Genomic DNA, 17,477 nt, shown 5'->3' on the forward strand with positions numbered 1-17,477 from the left:
TCACTACAAGTATACATGAATCATAGTACAAGAATAATTATTATTAATCTATGAAAATACCTACTACGCCAGGGACTTCCACGTACCACCCAATCATAAAATGGGCTAAAACAAATCTCTCTTTCAACTAATCACCTCTGTGCCATATTCCAAACATGAATGTGGGATCTCATGGAATAAACCAAAGCAAAAGCAAACCAAGGCTTCTAGAGGGAAAACCACCTCAACCCTTAACCACATTGATTCCACCTCTATGGTTGAACATCAGTAACACTAACTAGATCAGTCTCTACCCAAGTTTTCTAAGGCTCCATGAACTATTATTTCAACCCACATCCTTCCAGGGCTCTAGAGTGTTTGTCCAACCTGGATCTAGGGACTAGTAATTCAACCCACCAAGGGATCTAGAGAGTTTGTCCCAACCTAGGCTCCAATACTAGAAATTCAACCCAATTTGTTCTAGGGCTTCCAAAGTGTTTGTTCCAACCCATAGCCATAAGGAATATGAGCACTAATCATAAAATAATTAAGTGGGAAAACCCACAACATCATGGCTATCCAAGAAATGGAAAGGAAAGGCTAAAACCATTGTCAATCTAGACAAATATCCATGCCAAATGACAACACATAAGTAGAATATCACGTGCATATACCATGTATCCATAAACTAGCAAGGAAATCACACATGCAACCTGTTACCTGAAAAGAAATCCAGTTGTAGTTGTTGATCCAACTATTCCCTTATGCTTTCTTATTTTCCTTTGCCTTCTTTCTCTAGTCCAAGTGAATACTAGAGTGATCCAAGCATGCTCCAAGAATGCTCTAAGTATGAAAGAGTATGAGAGAATGAGAGAATGAAAGAGATCTCAACCCAAAACGGTCAAAAGACTAAACCAACAAAAAGTTGTGAATTGATTCTTTGAAGCCATTTTTAACATTGATGCCTTTATTTTCTTCATTTTGCTTCATTTTCCCATCAATTTCCCTCTCATGCAAATTTGTGTCTCTTCACCTTCCTTTCCTCCTATTTTTCTTTATTTCATAAATAAAATGCCAATTATTGCCAATTTCCATAGCCATTAATTGATCAGAAGTGATACCCATCATTATGTTTTTCCCAACATTAAACTTGGAATACATGTCCCATGACCTTGGTCTTATTTTATTTACATGGAAAATCAACTAGGGGATGTTATAAACCCCTCCTCCTTGGGGGAACACGATCCTCGATGTTATATGACACCTATGACCAACAAAATGTTGAAAACAAATCATTCTGCCCATGGATCTTTATAACACAACTCGTTTCAGTATTTACAATGACATATGCTAAAAACAAAACAACATACCACTTATTGGGGATTTATAACACAACTCATTGCGGTATCTACAACAACATCCAAACATATATACATATACATATACCAAAAATACATTTGATTGAACCAACAAATAATGAAGGATATAGAGCCCACATTTGATCAACCATATCCCATGTAGGTTCATTGGGCCCAAAGTGCTTCCAATGCAATTTAACCTGCTGGATTACTTTGTTGCAAAGCATGAACTACTTCCACTGCAATATGCATTATGGTTCTTGTTGGAATTCTCCCTTTGGTTCCACTTGCAAGATAGACCAATCAATCAATTGATCAACATCCTCCACATATATCCTAAGTAGTGAAACATGGAATACATCACAAAATTTCATTGTCGAAGGTAGTGCAAGTCACTAGGCCATGACTCCAATCCTCTCAAGGGTCTCAAAAGGCCACAATATTGAGATGCCATCTTGGCACATGATCTAATACTCAAGGAGCTATGTAACACTCTCCTCCAACATCTACCTAAGTAACCGACCAACCAGGGTAAACATGTGACAAAGATTTACTATGATATGATTCACCTTCCTATGTATCATTTAAGGAAGTGGAATTGAAAGAACACAGATGACCTGACCTTCTACACCTACAACAGAACCCCCAAGAGCCATCCATCCCATCCAGGTGACTAGACCCTGAGATAAACTGACATTTGCTGCATTAAAGCCTCATTCACTCCCTTAACATGGGCATACATGTGACTGGGACCCTCTAGTCACTCCCACAACAAGGCATGCATGCGACTGGGGAATTTTCCAAGTATGTTTGTGCCAACGACTTCAGATTCTATGCCACTTTTTAAGAGCCAAGACTCAGGTCACTGCCCAAAACTCCATGAAACTTCCCTAAATGAAAATAACATCGAAAAAATGATACATATGCAAATACTTGAACAAGGACTTGACTAGACCCTAACTAGCCATGACAAACATTTCGTCAAACATGTCACAAATATGCATTCTATAGGTTTAAACAATAGATCAGAGCATATGGGTCTCATACTTATCTGAGAATCACTAAGAAACATTGATGCCTCATCACAATAACCACATTACCATCTATTAAGCCATATATTCATTGTACATTCGGTGATTAACCAAAACACAATGAGAGCCATACATTATCACTATCATAAAACTCACTCATAACCAACATATAATCAAAAGAAATATCAAGAATATAACAACCATATAAATAACATATGAAAATGTATATTTACCCATAAAATACCAATGAGAAGGAGATCTTATTGATTATTGCATAATCTGACTAGGTATGGGATTTTCACAAACCACCCAATCGTAGACTAGGATGAACCAAAAATTTCTTTCATCCAGTCACCCCCATGCCATATTCCAAGCATGAATGTGGGAGCTCATAGAAAAACTCCATCAAAACCAAATTGGGGCTTCCAGAGGCCAAATCACCTCAACCCTCAACCAGTGTTTCCACCTCACAATATGTCATCACTAACCATCACTAGACTGGTTTCTACCCAAGATGTACAGGGCTTCATAGATTTTGTTTCAACCAAGGGTTCTAGGACTAGTAACTCAACCCACAATTATTGCCGAGATCCAGAGAATTTGTCCAACCAAGGCTCCAGGACTAGTAGCTCAACCCACCAAGGGCTATAGAGCATTTGTCCAACCAAGGATATAGGACTAGTAACTCAACCCAAGTTGTTACAGGGATCCAAAGCGATTGTCCAACCAAGGTTCCAGGAACTAATAACCTAACCCACAGCCAATGGAACATGAAAACCAACCAAAAAACAAAATTAAAACCCACAACACCATGGTTATCCAGGAAATGGAAAGGCTAGGAAAAACCACTATCAATTTAGACAATCCTCCATGCTAATGACAAATCATAACCAAATAACCACATGTATATGCTATGCATTCCAAAAATAGTAAGGAAATCATACATGCAACTCGGTACTTGCAAGAAAAACCCAATGTAGTTGTTAATCCCGATGTCCTCTTGTGCTTTCCTTCTTTGCCTTTGCTTTATTACTCCAAATCCCAAGTATGCCACACTCCTCCAAGAGTGCTCCAAGAAATCTCTAAGTATCCAAGAGTATGAGAGAGAGATAATAGAATGAGAGCTCCAAAATTGAACTGACAAGAGTCTAAGAAAAATCTTGCCTATTGGTCCTCAGAAACATTTTTATCAATGAGGCATCTATTTTCTTCATTTTCCGTTATTTTCCTCCTCACATGAAACTTGTAACGTTTCACCTTCCTTTTTTCCTAATTCCATTATTTTCATAAATAAATTGCCAAAAATTCCATTTTCCCTTTCCAAAGCCTTTACCATTGCCTTTGCCAATTTCCTTTAGCCATAATAAACCAAATGAACACTTGCTAGGATTTTTTCCCCACCATTAAGCTTGGAATATATGTCCCATGACCACGGTCTAATATTTTTTACATGCATTTTTAAACAGGGTTGTTACAGAACCCTCCCCCTTAAGGGAACAAGGTCTTTGGTGTTCAATGACACCTACAACCAGACAGACCACTGACAACAAAAACATACTGCCCATGGAGCTTTATAACACAACTCGTTGTAGTGTTTACAATGACATCCTAATGAAAACATGACAACCATACCGTTTTATTGGAGCTTTATAACACAACTCATTACAATATTTACAATAACAACCATATATACTCATGCACATTTGCATCAACCAACAAATAACCATAATGTCTATGGAGATTTATAAATCCAAATTGATACAATATTTACAATAATATTCACATATGCACATTTTCTTAACCAATAAATAAATGATACAATTCTCATACTAGCAACAAGGGAATCTAGAGGCTCACACCTCCACCATAAAGAGTACCAGGATTCACCTCCTTCCCAGGAAGTCCATAATCCACTGTGAAAGTCAAAGTCCACATCCAATGTCCAATGCCACAATACTGCACTACTGTACTCTCAGTGAACATTTACTGACTCATTGCTCTAGGGCACACTCCCAATGTGCATATGATTCCATATTGAAATGCTGATGACCAAACAATCCATACCCAACATTTCCTTCTCTATTACATAGTCCCTCGGGCAATACAGTCATCCCCTTTCATGCAGTCACACACCTTCCAAGTTCCACAGGCATCCCCTTCTTTTCTACATAGTCCCTTGGGCGATCCCTCCCTTGGCAAAGTTTCTTCACATTGGAAGGTCAAATAAACAAGGCATGTACCTGCCTCAAAACCATCATACCAGTCATAAAATTCTCATGGAATCAATGGACACTATTGGGTACCAGTGTCCCATAATGGCCCTACTCCTGAAGTGATTTACCAACATATTGCTGCATGTTCCAGTTCCTTTCACTAATGTTTCTATTTATTGCAGTTAGTTTCAACCATTCCAAACCGGGGATTTTCATGTTTTACTATACCAAGCACATAATTCCCATTAAAGTCAAAATACATTGAAATAATTTCACATCATACTTCATTGGTAGGTCGTCAATAAGGTACTCTTGCAATCCTATTTACTTCATGTCACAACAAGTCAAACTAGTTTTTTGATCAAATCATCATTATAAACATATCACATCTAATTAGCTCAAAACAAAACAATCATATATCAAAATCATGAATCACATGCATTTGTCATAAACAAAAATCATAGATCACATGTAACCATCATAAATCATAAGCATAGATCACATGCTAATAAAACTGAAATGAAATACTGATATTGATCCTTCATTCAGAGCTTTGCTTCTACCTTTATCCTTTTTCCTTTCCATACGCACACCCTATCGCTTGCCATACTAAAAAAAAATTAGTTCCTTCTCTTCAACCACATACACATAGTGTAAATCACACACATACACCCACATACAACATACAAAACAATACAATACATACATCTACATATGACATACAACACAACACATACACCTACATCTAGTGTATATCACAACAAAATACATACACCTACACCCGGTGTACAACACAACACATACATACACCTACACCTGGTGTAAAGCACAATACATATACGTACACAGAGTACAACAGAATGAATCCATATGTCATGATACCATGACTACACAATGCATATACAAAGTACCGCATGCCTGCAACACAACATATATGACATGCACACAATACCACATGTATACAAGTACCATATGTATAACATGTACACTGTACCCCCTGTACACAACAGAACCTGCACAATGTGTGCACAACATCACATTTACACAACTTCCCTTGCACAATGTGTACACAACGCCACATGTACATTGCATCACCTATACAACGTGTACAAAATACCACATATACACAACACCATATGTACACAACGCCACATGCACGACATGTATACAACACCACTTGCGCACAACACCACATGTACAACATGTACACAACACCACATGCACACAACACCATATGTACATGGCACCACATAAACAACATGAACACCACACCATATGTACATAGAACTACATATACAACATGTACATAGCACCATATGTACAAAATACTAGATATCCAACATGTGCACAACACCATATGCACGCAACATGACTTATCCGTCATGTGCACAATACAATATGTACACAACACCGCATATCCAACATGTACGTAACACCATCTATACCCAACATTGGATATGCAACACATACACAACACCATAGGTACAATCAATGAATATACAACATGCACAAAATATACACAACAATAGTACTACACACCCAGAGACCACACTATCTCTACCAAGCAACCTTGCTTCCAGTGTCTCTTCGCCATCCATTCTTATTCCAGCATGCCACAGATCACACTACTTTCATTCTGTTGATGTATTCCTCAACATTCTTTTCCATAACATAAACATAGAAATAGTATAATCACATAATACTAAATCACATCCATGTGATACTGACCCCATAGATATTTCAAGGCTACTCTGCCACTTGATTCCTCATAACCAGGAACCTCTTCATGTCATTCACATGCATAAGCAATCATTCCTCCACAAGAATGATCCTTGATGACCCTCTCAGATAATGACATACATACATATATACATACATATAAACATTAGCTTAAAACAATCATGATCTCTGACGACCTTGTTAGACAACGACATACATACATGTACTCATATAGAGACATCAACATAATCATGATCACAATATAATTTTCAGATATAATGTATACATATAGAGACATCAACATAACCATGATCACAACAACAATTACCAATGTAGCTAAGGCATCTGATGCCTCAAGTATATTTACTTTACCTTTTTTGTTTCCTTTCTCATGATTTTCCTATCATCATCCATTTACATTAATGGACCCAACCAGTCCAACTGACTGTCATACTCTTGCCTTTGACTACCCTTATACATGCATTGAGTTTCATCCAGTTGTTACATTACGTTGGGTTTCATCCAACTCTTCCCGAACTCCATTAACTTCCCTCTTTCACAACCAATTCCAAAGACCCACAAAACATAAAAGGAAAGAACAAGGACAATAAAGAAGAAACCATGAAAACCAATACAATATGACACCACAAATAAGGTGGCATTATCATTCACTCAACACAATCAAGACTGTAAATCAATCGTAAACCAATCAAAAGTACCGAAATCACAAGGCTAGTAACAAACATCATGACTCAATCCCCATGGTTCCCAAGCTTCCAAGGGAAAGCTCAACTTGAGCCTTCTTGAAGTTTTCGTAGCAGTCTCTTTTTCCATGCAATTCCATACAACTTAATGCCATAAACACATAACTGTTAGTGCATAAATAAATATAACAATACACTGGTTACCTTACCTTGTTGTGCTAAGAACGTTTCCTTGCAACCAAACACATCCATGCCATCTCTCAAGGGACTCCAATTCCCTTGACAGATCTAGATATAACTAGACAAAAATTGTTATACCTTTCAAATATATGTTCATGAATATAGCACATATCCACATAATTTCAGACAAATTCAAGGTTAAGAAGATTTCCTGTATGCAAAGCACTCATTCGTTTGGAATTAGGGTTTCCAAACAAAGCCAAAGGAATTATTACCCAATTTCTTTCTTTTGCCTTTTTCCTTGTTGCAATCGAGTCTTATTATGTACTATCACATCACCCAACTATTAGTTATATAAACACATCAACTATTACCTTTTCATGCTAATACCAAGCATGTTTCCCTACAACTGTTCACACATGATAGTAACATGTTTTGTAAATCAAGGCATCATGTCTATCTTAGCTAACACATTAGCATCATAACATACCAATATCATCATGTTGACCTAATTGCATACAATGACCTCAAAATGCATGCATAACAGTATATAGACACTAACATGCATAACAAATGCATATACAATCGACATGCATTCATGACTAACACATCCCAATAACATCATCAACTCCTACATTGAAACACAACTATAACAATGAATACCACCATGCATACATAACAAGCACATATACATCCTTTTTGCATGCATGACAAATATATTCTGCCCATCTAGTCCAAGTGTTGAACTATGCTCTAATACCACTCTGTAACACCCTCCTCCCACATCTACCCAAGTAACCAGCCAATTGAGGTAAACATGTCACAAATAGTTATTATGATATGATTCAACTCCCTATTTATTAGTTAAGGAAGTGGAACCAATGAAACACAGACAACTTTACCTTCTACACTTGCAACATAACTCCCATGAGCCATCCATCTCATCTAGGTGCCTAGCCCTTGATACAAACTGAAAATTTTATGCATTAAATCCTCAGTCACTCCCTTGAAATGGGTATCCATGCAACTGGAACCCTCCAGTCACTCCCATAACAAGGAATGCATGCGACTGGGGACTTTTCTAGGTAGTTTTGTGCTAGTGACTCTGAATTCTGTGCCACATTTTCAGGGCTAGGACTCATGCCACTTCCTAGAACTCCATGAAACTTCCAGAAATGAAAAATAACACTGAAATAATGATATAGATGCAAATACTTTAACAAGTACTTGATTGGACCCCTACTAGCCATGAAAGAAATTTCGTCAAACATGTCACAAATATGCTGTTGGGTCCCTATAATACTAGTGATTACCCCATTACTATTGTAGTTATACCCATAATTTATATTGTTGTGCCCCTATTACCCCCATATTGTTATTTCTGTGCTCCATAGAATCCCTCTATTGTTATTTTTGTGGCTTTATATTATTATTGTTAGTTCGACTGGATTATATTGTGACTCCTTAGACTCCTATATATAGAAAGGAGGTTTTCTCATTTGTACCATCCAAGAATTGTTCATTTATGTAATGTAAAGGAGGTTGCCCCCTCGAAGAGGCTGAATTCTAAGGCGTTGATCTATCTTTTCTATCTTTTCTTGAGCTGGTTTCATAACATTTGGTATCAGAGCTTTGGATTCTAGGGTTTCGCTGCTCCAAACAGGTCATCGTGGCATTTTCGCTATAAATTTTTTTCTATAACGTTTCAGAAGTCGCAAAAAAAACACATTTGAGAAGAATTGGCGCTGAACCTTGGGTCCAAATTTCAGAATTTTTCGCACGACATTTTCGGAGATATGATCTGAGGAAGTTGGCTTTTTGCAGACTCCTGAATTACATTCAAAACAAGTGACCTGAGGAAAATCATCATAACTCTCTCTCTGAGGATCAGATTAAAATTTCGTAAAAAGGTATAGAAAGAGAACGGACTGTAGTTTCTTGTGTGTGTGTTTCAGATTCAAAGATTGAAACAGTGACTCGTGGCACATCGTACAAGTTAGCTCTACTGAACTAGTATAAAAGCAAGTCACTGTGGGAGATTTTACATAACTCTTCCTTGGAGAATCCAATTTGGCTCAGACTTGTGGCATTGGAAAGAGGACACAGAAGGCTACTACAGGTAGCAATTTTAGAACTGGATGATCTGAAATTACAGAGATACATCAGATTCAATATCAGGCTTCTATAAAGTGAAAAAAGGTGTGTAGTTTTTTTTTAAATTTTTGTGTAAGCTTGGTTTAACGGAATTCAAAGGGCATAGTAAAGCATTATTATCGGTAACTGATGCCCCGAGGAAAGAAAATTCAAACACCTAGTAAGGAACCTGAAAGCTCTAGCATGACTCATGAAGAAGAAGAAGAAATGCTACATGATATATCAAAATTACAAGAACAAGTGTAACAAATGTCACGCTCACAAAAGCTAACAGAAGCTAAGATAAGTGGCGTGGAATCTAAGATAAAGGGCATGGAAGCTAAGATGGATGATTCGAAGACAGATTTGAAGAGAGACATGGCAGATTTGAAGATAGATTTGAAGACAGATATGGAAGAATTGAAGAAGTTGCTACAAGAAAGGGTCACTAATGGTGAAAAGGTAGTAAAGGAAACTCATGATGAGAACAAAAGAAATGTTAATCATGATACCATAGACGCTAATGTTGGATCGAAGAATCACCATATTCCAAAAATCGATATGAGGAAGTTTGATGGCAAGGATCCCGCTACATGGATATTACAGATGGAGCAATTCTTCGATCTCAATAATGTGCAAAACACACAAAAGGTACGTATGGCAACTGTATATTTGGAACCAAATCAGTTTGTATGGTATCAATGGCTTTGCTCTCGTAAACAATTTATCACTTGGGCAATTTTTACGGAAGAATTGATAGCACATTATGAAGATACAAAAAGCAACACTTTTTTTAGCCAATTGATAAGTCTCAAACAAAAGGGTTCAGTAATGGAGCACATTGAGGAGTTCCAAAAATTGAACATAAGGGTAAAAGATATTCCAGAGGAGCATAGGATTGATGTGTTCATAGGGTCTTTAAAGGATAATATCCAACATGATGTTCGCCTTTGGGAACCTGATTCATTAGAGAAGGCATTCAGGTTAGCAAGAAAAATGGAAAGCAAAATTATGGCAACCAGGAAGCATACCACTCACAACTATAAAGACGGAAGTGTTGTTGCCCCTAGTCTTCCACAACCTATAAGGTTGACACCACAACAATTGGAAGAAAAAAGAGCAAAAGGGCTTTGTTACAGTTGTGATAGCAAATACACTAAAGGTCATAAGTGTGCTGAGAAGAAATTATTCTACATAGATTGTGAAGAGGAAGAAGAAAAGGAGCAAGAAAGGTCAAAAGAAGAAGATATACTCCAGGAACAAAGCCTAGATGAAGAACAAATAAATCCGACCATATCTTGTAATGCATTGGCGGGAATTACCACTCCTCAAACCATCAAGATAGAAGGACAAATCAAGAAGAAAAAGGTAATAGTGTTGATTGATTCAGGAAGCACCCACAATTTTATTCATTGTAGGGTAGCAAAAGAATTGAATTGCTTCCTATATCCAGCACCAGAGTGTCAAGTGATGATTGCAAATGGAGGAACAATAAATTGCTCTGGAAAGTGCCATAATATCAAGCTATCCATGGGAGAATATGTATTGACTAGCCCAATGCTTTCCATTCCAATGGGAGGTGCGGATGTTGTACTAGGAGTCCAATGGCTACAATCCTTGGGTACAATAGCTTTTAATTTTCAAGAACTTTTCATCAAATTTTCTACGGAAGGAAAGGAAGTTGAATTAAGGGGTATTGCAGGGAAACCAGGAAAGATAATCAGCTCTAATGGTATGACAAAGCTTCTAAAAAAGGAGCAAAGAGGTGTAATTGCACAATTATGCTCGCTAGATGTTTCCACATTGGAATCATCTATTTCTCCAGATCTCCAAAAAGTCTTGGACAATCATTCCAAGGTATTTGAGACTCCCAAGGGTCTCCCACCTATGCGTGATCATGATCATGCTATTCATCTGATTCCAGGAAGTGTTCCTCCAAACATCAGGCCATACAGATATCCCTATGTCCAAAAAAGTGAAATTGAACGTATGGTTGCAGAAATGCTAGAGGCTGGTATAATTCAACCGAGTCAAAGTTCTTTCTCAGCTCCAGTAGTATTGGTGCACAAGAAGGATGGATCATGGCGCATGTGTCCAGATTATAGGGAGCTCAACAAGCTCACTATTAAAGATAAGTTCGCCATTCCTGTTATTGATGAATTACTGGATGAATTGCATGGATCAATTTACTTCACCAAGTTGGATCTTCGTTCGGGATATCATCAAATCAGAATGAAGATTGAAGACATTCCAAAAACGGCATTTAGAACTCATGAGGGTCATTATGAATTTTTGGTCATGCCTTTTGGCCTTACCAATGCACCTTCAACATTTCAAGGTTTGATGAATTCAATTTTCAAACCATTCCTTAGAAAATTTGTGTTAGTATTTTTTGATGATATACTAATCTACAACAAGTCTTGGAAGGATCATGTTGAACATGTTGACAGGGTGCTACAACTATTGGAGGAGAAACAATTATATGCAAAAAGATCCAAATGTTTCTTTGGAGTCCAGGAGGTGGAATATTTGGGTCATATTGTATCTCATGAAGGAGTTAAGGTAGACCCTAGCAAAATTAAAGCCATTAAGGAATGGAAAATCCCCACATCCATAAAGCATCTGCGAGGATTTCTTGGGTTGACAGGGTATTATCACAAGTTTGTTAAGAATTATGGGAGAATAGCAGCACCTCTAACAACATTATTGAAGAAAGATTCATTTTCATGGACTTCGGAAGCAACAAAGGCCTTTGAACATCTTAAAGAGGCAATGTGCCAAGCACCGGTCTTAGCTACACCGGACTTCACAAAAACCTTTATTGTGGAATGTGATGCTTCAGGAAATGGAATTGGTGCTGTTCTAATGCAAGATGAAAGACCCATTGCCTTTGAAAGTCGTCCAATCAAGGGAAAGTTTTTAAGCAAAGCTATTTATGAGAAGGAAATGTTGGCAATACTCCATGCACTTAAGAAATGGCGACCCTACCTAATGGGAAGACACTTCAAGGTAAAAATAGATCATGATAGCCTTAAATACTTTTTAGAACAAAGATTATCCTCTGAAGAGCAACAAAAGTGGGTCACAAAGATGTTGGGTTATGACTTTGAAATCATCTACAAAAAAGGGAAGCAAAATGTGGTGGCAGATGCACTCTCAAGAAAGGATGAGGATGTGGAAGCATTGTTGTGTCCCATTTCTATTATCCAACCAGATTGGATAAACGAAGCAAGGGAGGAATGGAAGAATGACGAAGAAGTGTGGGCACTTATTCGAAAGCTACAACAAGATTCCAGTACTTCTGATACATTTAGCTGGCAAAATGATTCGTTATGGTACAAAGATCGCTTATACCTCTGTAAGAATTCCCAGCTAAAACAAAAGATTCTTATGGAATTGCACACTTCTCCCTTAGGAGGGCACTCAGGATTTTTAAAAACTTACCACAGGGTTAAGAAGGAATTTTTTTGGGATGGCCTTAAATCAGATATTCAAAAGTTTGTGGTGGAATGTTTGGTTTTCCAGCAAAATAAAGTTGAAACAATTAAGACACCGGGTCTATTACAACCTTTGTCCATTCCAAGCCAACGTTGGGAGGAGGTTTCAATGGATTTTATCACAGGTTTACCCAAGTCTGAGGGAAAGAGTGTCATCATGGTGGTAGTTGATAGACTTACCAAGTATGCACACTTTTGTGCATTATCACATCCATTTAAAGCTAGTACAGTTTCTACTGCATTTATGGAAACAGTTCAAAAGCTACATGGAAACCCAAAGATTATTGTAAGTGACAGAGATCCCATTTTCACTGGAAATTTTTGGACAAAATTATTTTCTTGTCTTGGTACTCAGTTAGCTCATAGCTCATCTTATCATCCTCAATCTGATGGGCAAACTGAGATAGTAAACAAATGTTTGGAAGGATATCTTCGTTGCTTTGTATCTGATAAACAGACACAATGGGTCAAATGGTTGCCTCTGGCTGAATGGTGGTATAACACTTCCTTCCATACAGCAACAAAAATGACCCCATTTATGGCACTTTATGGGTATCAACCACCATCCATCACATCATATTTAAGAGAAAATTCTAAGGTTCAGGCAGTGGAACATCACATCGAACATCAACAACAGGTCCTCCAACTCTTAAAGGATAACCTCGTGTTGGCACAAAATAGAATGAAACAACAGGCAGATCAACATCGCAGTGAAAGAAGTTTTGATGTAGGTGATTGGGTATTCCTACGGCTACAACCATATAAGCAAATGTCCCTAAAGCAAGCTAAGAAGGACAATAAATTATCACCAAAGTATTATGGTCCGTACAAGGTGTTGCAAAAGATTGGTACTATGGCATACAAATTGGAGCTTCCTACAGCTTCTCGATTGCACCCAGTTTTCCATGTTTCATGTTTAAAGAAGGTTATAGGTGACAAGCTCCCAATTCAAACAATATTGCCAGAACTTGATGAGGAAGGAAAAATTATATTGGAACCGGAAGCAGTCACAGAAACAAGAACTCGACAGCTACGAAATCGATCAATTTCAGAGTATCTTATCAAGTGGAAGAACTTATCCGCTGAAGATTCCACATGGGAGGATGAGAATTTTATGCAGAAGTATCCAGAACTACTCAAGCGTTGAGGACAACACTTTTTTGAAGGAGAGGGGCATGTTGGGTCCCTATAATACTAGTGATTACCCCATTACTATTGTAGTTATACCCCTTATTTATATTGTTGTGCCCCTATTACCCCCATATTGTTATTTCTGTGCTCCATAGAATCCCTCTATTGTTATTTTTGTGGCTTTATATTATTATTGTTAGGTCGGCTGGATTATATTGTGACTCCTTAGACTCCTATATATAGAAAGGAGGTTTTGTCATTTGTATCATCCAAGAATTGTTCATTTATGTAATGTAAAGGAGGTTACCCCCTCGAAGAGGCTGAATTCTAAGGTGTTGATCTATCTTTTCTATCTTTTCTTGAGCTGGTTTCATAACATATGCATTCTACAAGTTTAAACAACAATTTTGAGCATAGGGTTCTCATACTTATTTGGGAATCACTATGAAGCATTGATGCCTCATCACAATAACTGCATTACCATCTATTAGGCCATATATTCATTGTACATTTAGTGATTAACCAAAACATGATGAGAGCCATACATTGTCACTTTCATAAAACTCACTCATAACCAACATATAATCAACAAAAATGTCAAGGATATAACAACCATATAAACAACATATAAACAAGTATATTTACCCATAAAATACCAATGATAAGAAGTTATTATTGATGATTACATAAGACGATTAGGTATGAGACTTTCATGAACCACCTAACCATAGACTAGGTTTGTTGGGCATGGAATCCCCCCACAGCAGGTTTTGGGGTTCAAAGCCCAAGTTTTGGTCAAAGATGTTGTAAAACTCTGCGAATTTCGGGTGTGGAGCACGAAGTGTACAATTGAGTCATAGGGTTGTCCGCCCTAAACATTGTATTGTAAATTAGTGTAAAGTCGGCCTACCCATGGTCTGCGGACCATGGGATTGTATAAATAGAGCGAGGCTCTAAGTTATAAGGGGAGCGATGAAGAGAGAGGAGAAAAAGGAGTGGTTTGAGCTTAGAGTAGAGTTCTAAGTGTCTTGGGTTGTAGTGGTAGGAAGAGGCTCTACAGTTGAGTGCACAGAGGCCTAGTAGAGTCCGCAGCTGAGTCCGCGGACCCTTGCAGCTGAGTGCACAGGGCAGAGTCGAGTAATGTAATTAGGATAGAAAGCTAATAAAGAGAAGTTTATGTTAATTCTGTGTAACTGGTGTGCATTATCTTCTTTATGTTTATATCCGTTTATGTATTGCGCACACTGATATATGGTGTAATAAGCATAAATCTCACACACGCCAGTTAAGTAATCGTTTAAATAGCAAGGAACTTGGGTATTATACGGGTCGCACCCTGAGTAGGGCTACATGGAAGCCACATCATAGGTTGCGAAGGGATCACAAGTGCGGGCAACGATCGTCAAACCGCGAACCTCCAGAAGTCCATCAGACATCCCAAGGGTGTGAAAACCTGGTTCTAGCACCCTCCCATACTATTTCAAGTGAGACCTTAGTCCATGCTCCATGGACTGTTGCTGAAAGGGCTAGTAGTACTGGGATTTGCTTGGCTAAATCACCCCTAAACTTGGGTTAGGCCCCACTAAGCCAACAAATGGTTCCGTTGCCAGGACCGAGATCTGCATAAAGGATGTCTGATGTCATGCCATTGGAACCCTACAAAGAAAGAAATTGAAGAGTGGTTGGACAAGAAGATTCATGAGTTCGCGGCATAGGAAAACAAAAATACGTGAGTATTTAAGGAACAATGGTTGGACCCCTACTTGTACACTGAAATCCACGGAATTTTCTTTGCATCTTTTCTGTTTGAGCTGTATGAGTGGATCGCGAAGTTAGTAGATAGCTAGGGAAGGTGTAGGCTCGACAAACCAATAGTATGGACCCCGGAACTAGTGCGCAGGCTAGAAGCCTTAGAAGATAAGATAGCACGAGTTGTGGACCACTGGCTCAACCAAATAATAGGAGGATTTATCACTTAGTTCGTAGTAGACATGACTATTAGCTACAGCAAGGCAGAGCGACGTTTTCTCAAGGGACCATGAGGTAATTACGTTAAATCTTTGAACACTTGGATTAAGATGCTATTGTGTGAAAAGCGCGTTATGCGAATAAATTAATGTGTGGGACTATGTGGAGCGGAAAGATCTACAGAAGTGGAAGTAGTAAAGAATTAGAAAAGAGTCCTTTAATTTCACCCTCGTGGGAGAGCAAGGATGAGCTCGCGAAGGCTTCTCCGAGAAGCACGGTCAGTTTGATAAGGCAGTGAATTCTGCATTTACCACCTCCACCCACACTGCCACCCACCTTTCCCCCCTCACCTCCATCTCTACCCACTCCACCTCTGCCAGTTCCACAGTTCAATATGGAAATCACGATCAAACTACCAGTGTTCAGAGGAGTAGGGAATGAAGATTCGGACCAATTCTGGTTCGCAGTAAGAGCAGTATGGGAAGCATAGGGCGTCGTGGATGATAATATCAAAAAGGCTACGCTGGTGAGTGCATCGCAGGGTCGCGCATTAACGTGGTATATCAAGCATTCTAATGACCAGCCAAACGTAGGAATTTTAGAGATCCAAAATGCGTTGAATAAGGAATTTAGTAAGCCAAAATCAGAGATGCAGTCAATCATCAAGTTTAAAGAGATCGCGATGCTTCTGGGTGAGACCCCCTAGGATCTGGACCAAAGGTTAAAGAGTACAATCCGTGAAGCCAATATAACGTTAACGGATGCACAACATTGTGCATGGTTTGTGGCGTCACTTACGCCACACTTAATAATGACGTTGTCACAACAAAAACTTTCCACCTAGGCCGAAGCGTTGGAGATGGAAATGAGGTTGCATGAGACCCCTATACAAGACCCTAGATTAGGAGTCCAACAGATCCATGCACAACTACAAAATCTATGTTTGGAAATGTAGAGTTTGAAACAGGATAGGGCACCTTAGCTAGAGCCGCGTGAAGAAGTATGGTGCATAAAATGTAAAGGCTAGGGCCACAACAAAGATCACTATCCAGTGTTCGCGAACTACTTGGCGGGAGGAGGGCCAATACCATTAAGTCTAGAGGCACAGGTGGGGCCGAGCATGGCATTTGCATTATGGTGCGCGATCTGCCAGATAGGAGGAAAACATACCACAGATAATTTTCATCTGTTGCAGAAGTATACACAGACATCCCAACAATTGTTTTGTAATTTCTGTAGGTCGGTAGGCCATGACGAACGCACCTGCCAAAGATATGAACTAATGATGGATCAAACTCCTACCTATAGGGTGCAAGATGAAACACAAGCCCTCGACCCAAATGCAGGGATGGTGCATGCTAGTTTTCAGGGGTGCAGTCGGGGTCAAGGTGGAATGGGACCAGGGAGGAGTCACGGACAAATAATCTGTTACAATTGCAGAGGGCTAGGGCATTATGCCTGCGATTGTATGAACCTGAATAGGATATCATGTTGGTACTGTACTCAGTTTGATCATGAGGTAGAAGATTTCCCTTCGTTGATAGCAAAGATGCATGAAAAAAGG

This window comes from Pinus tabuliformis, chromosome X (assembly GCF_031772625.1).
Source record: "Pinus tabuliformis cultivar Carrire ecotype Pingquan chromosome X, CPIR1, whole genome shotgun sequence".
Lineage (NCBI taxonomy): Eukaryota > Viridiplantae > Streptophyta > Pinopsida > Pinales > Pinaceae > Pinus > Pinus tabuliformis.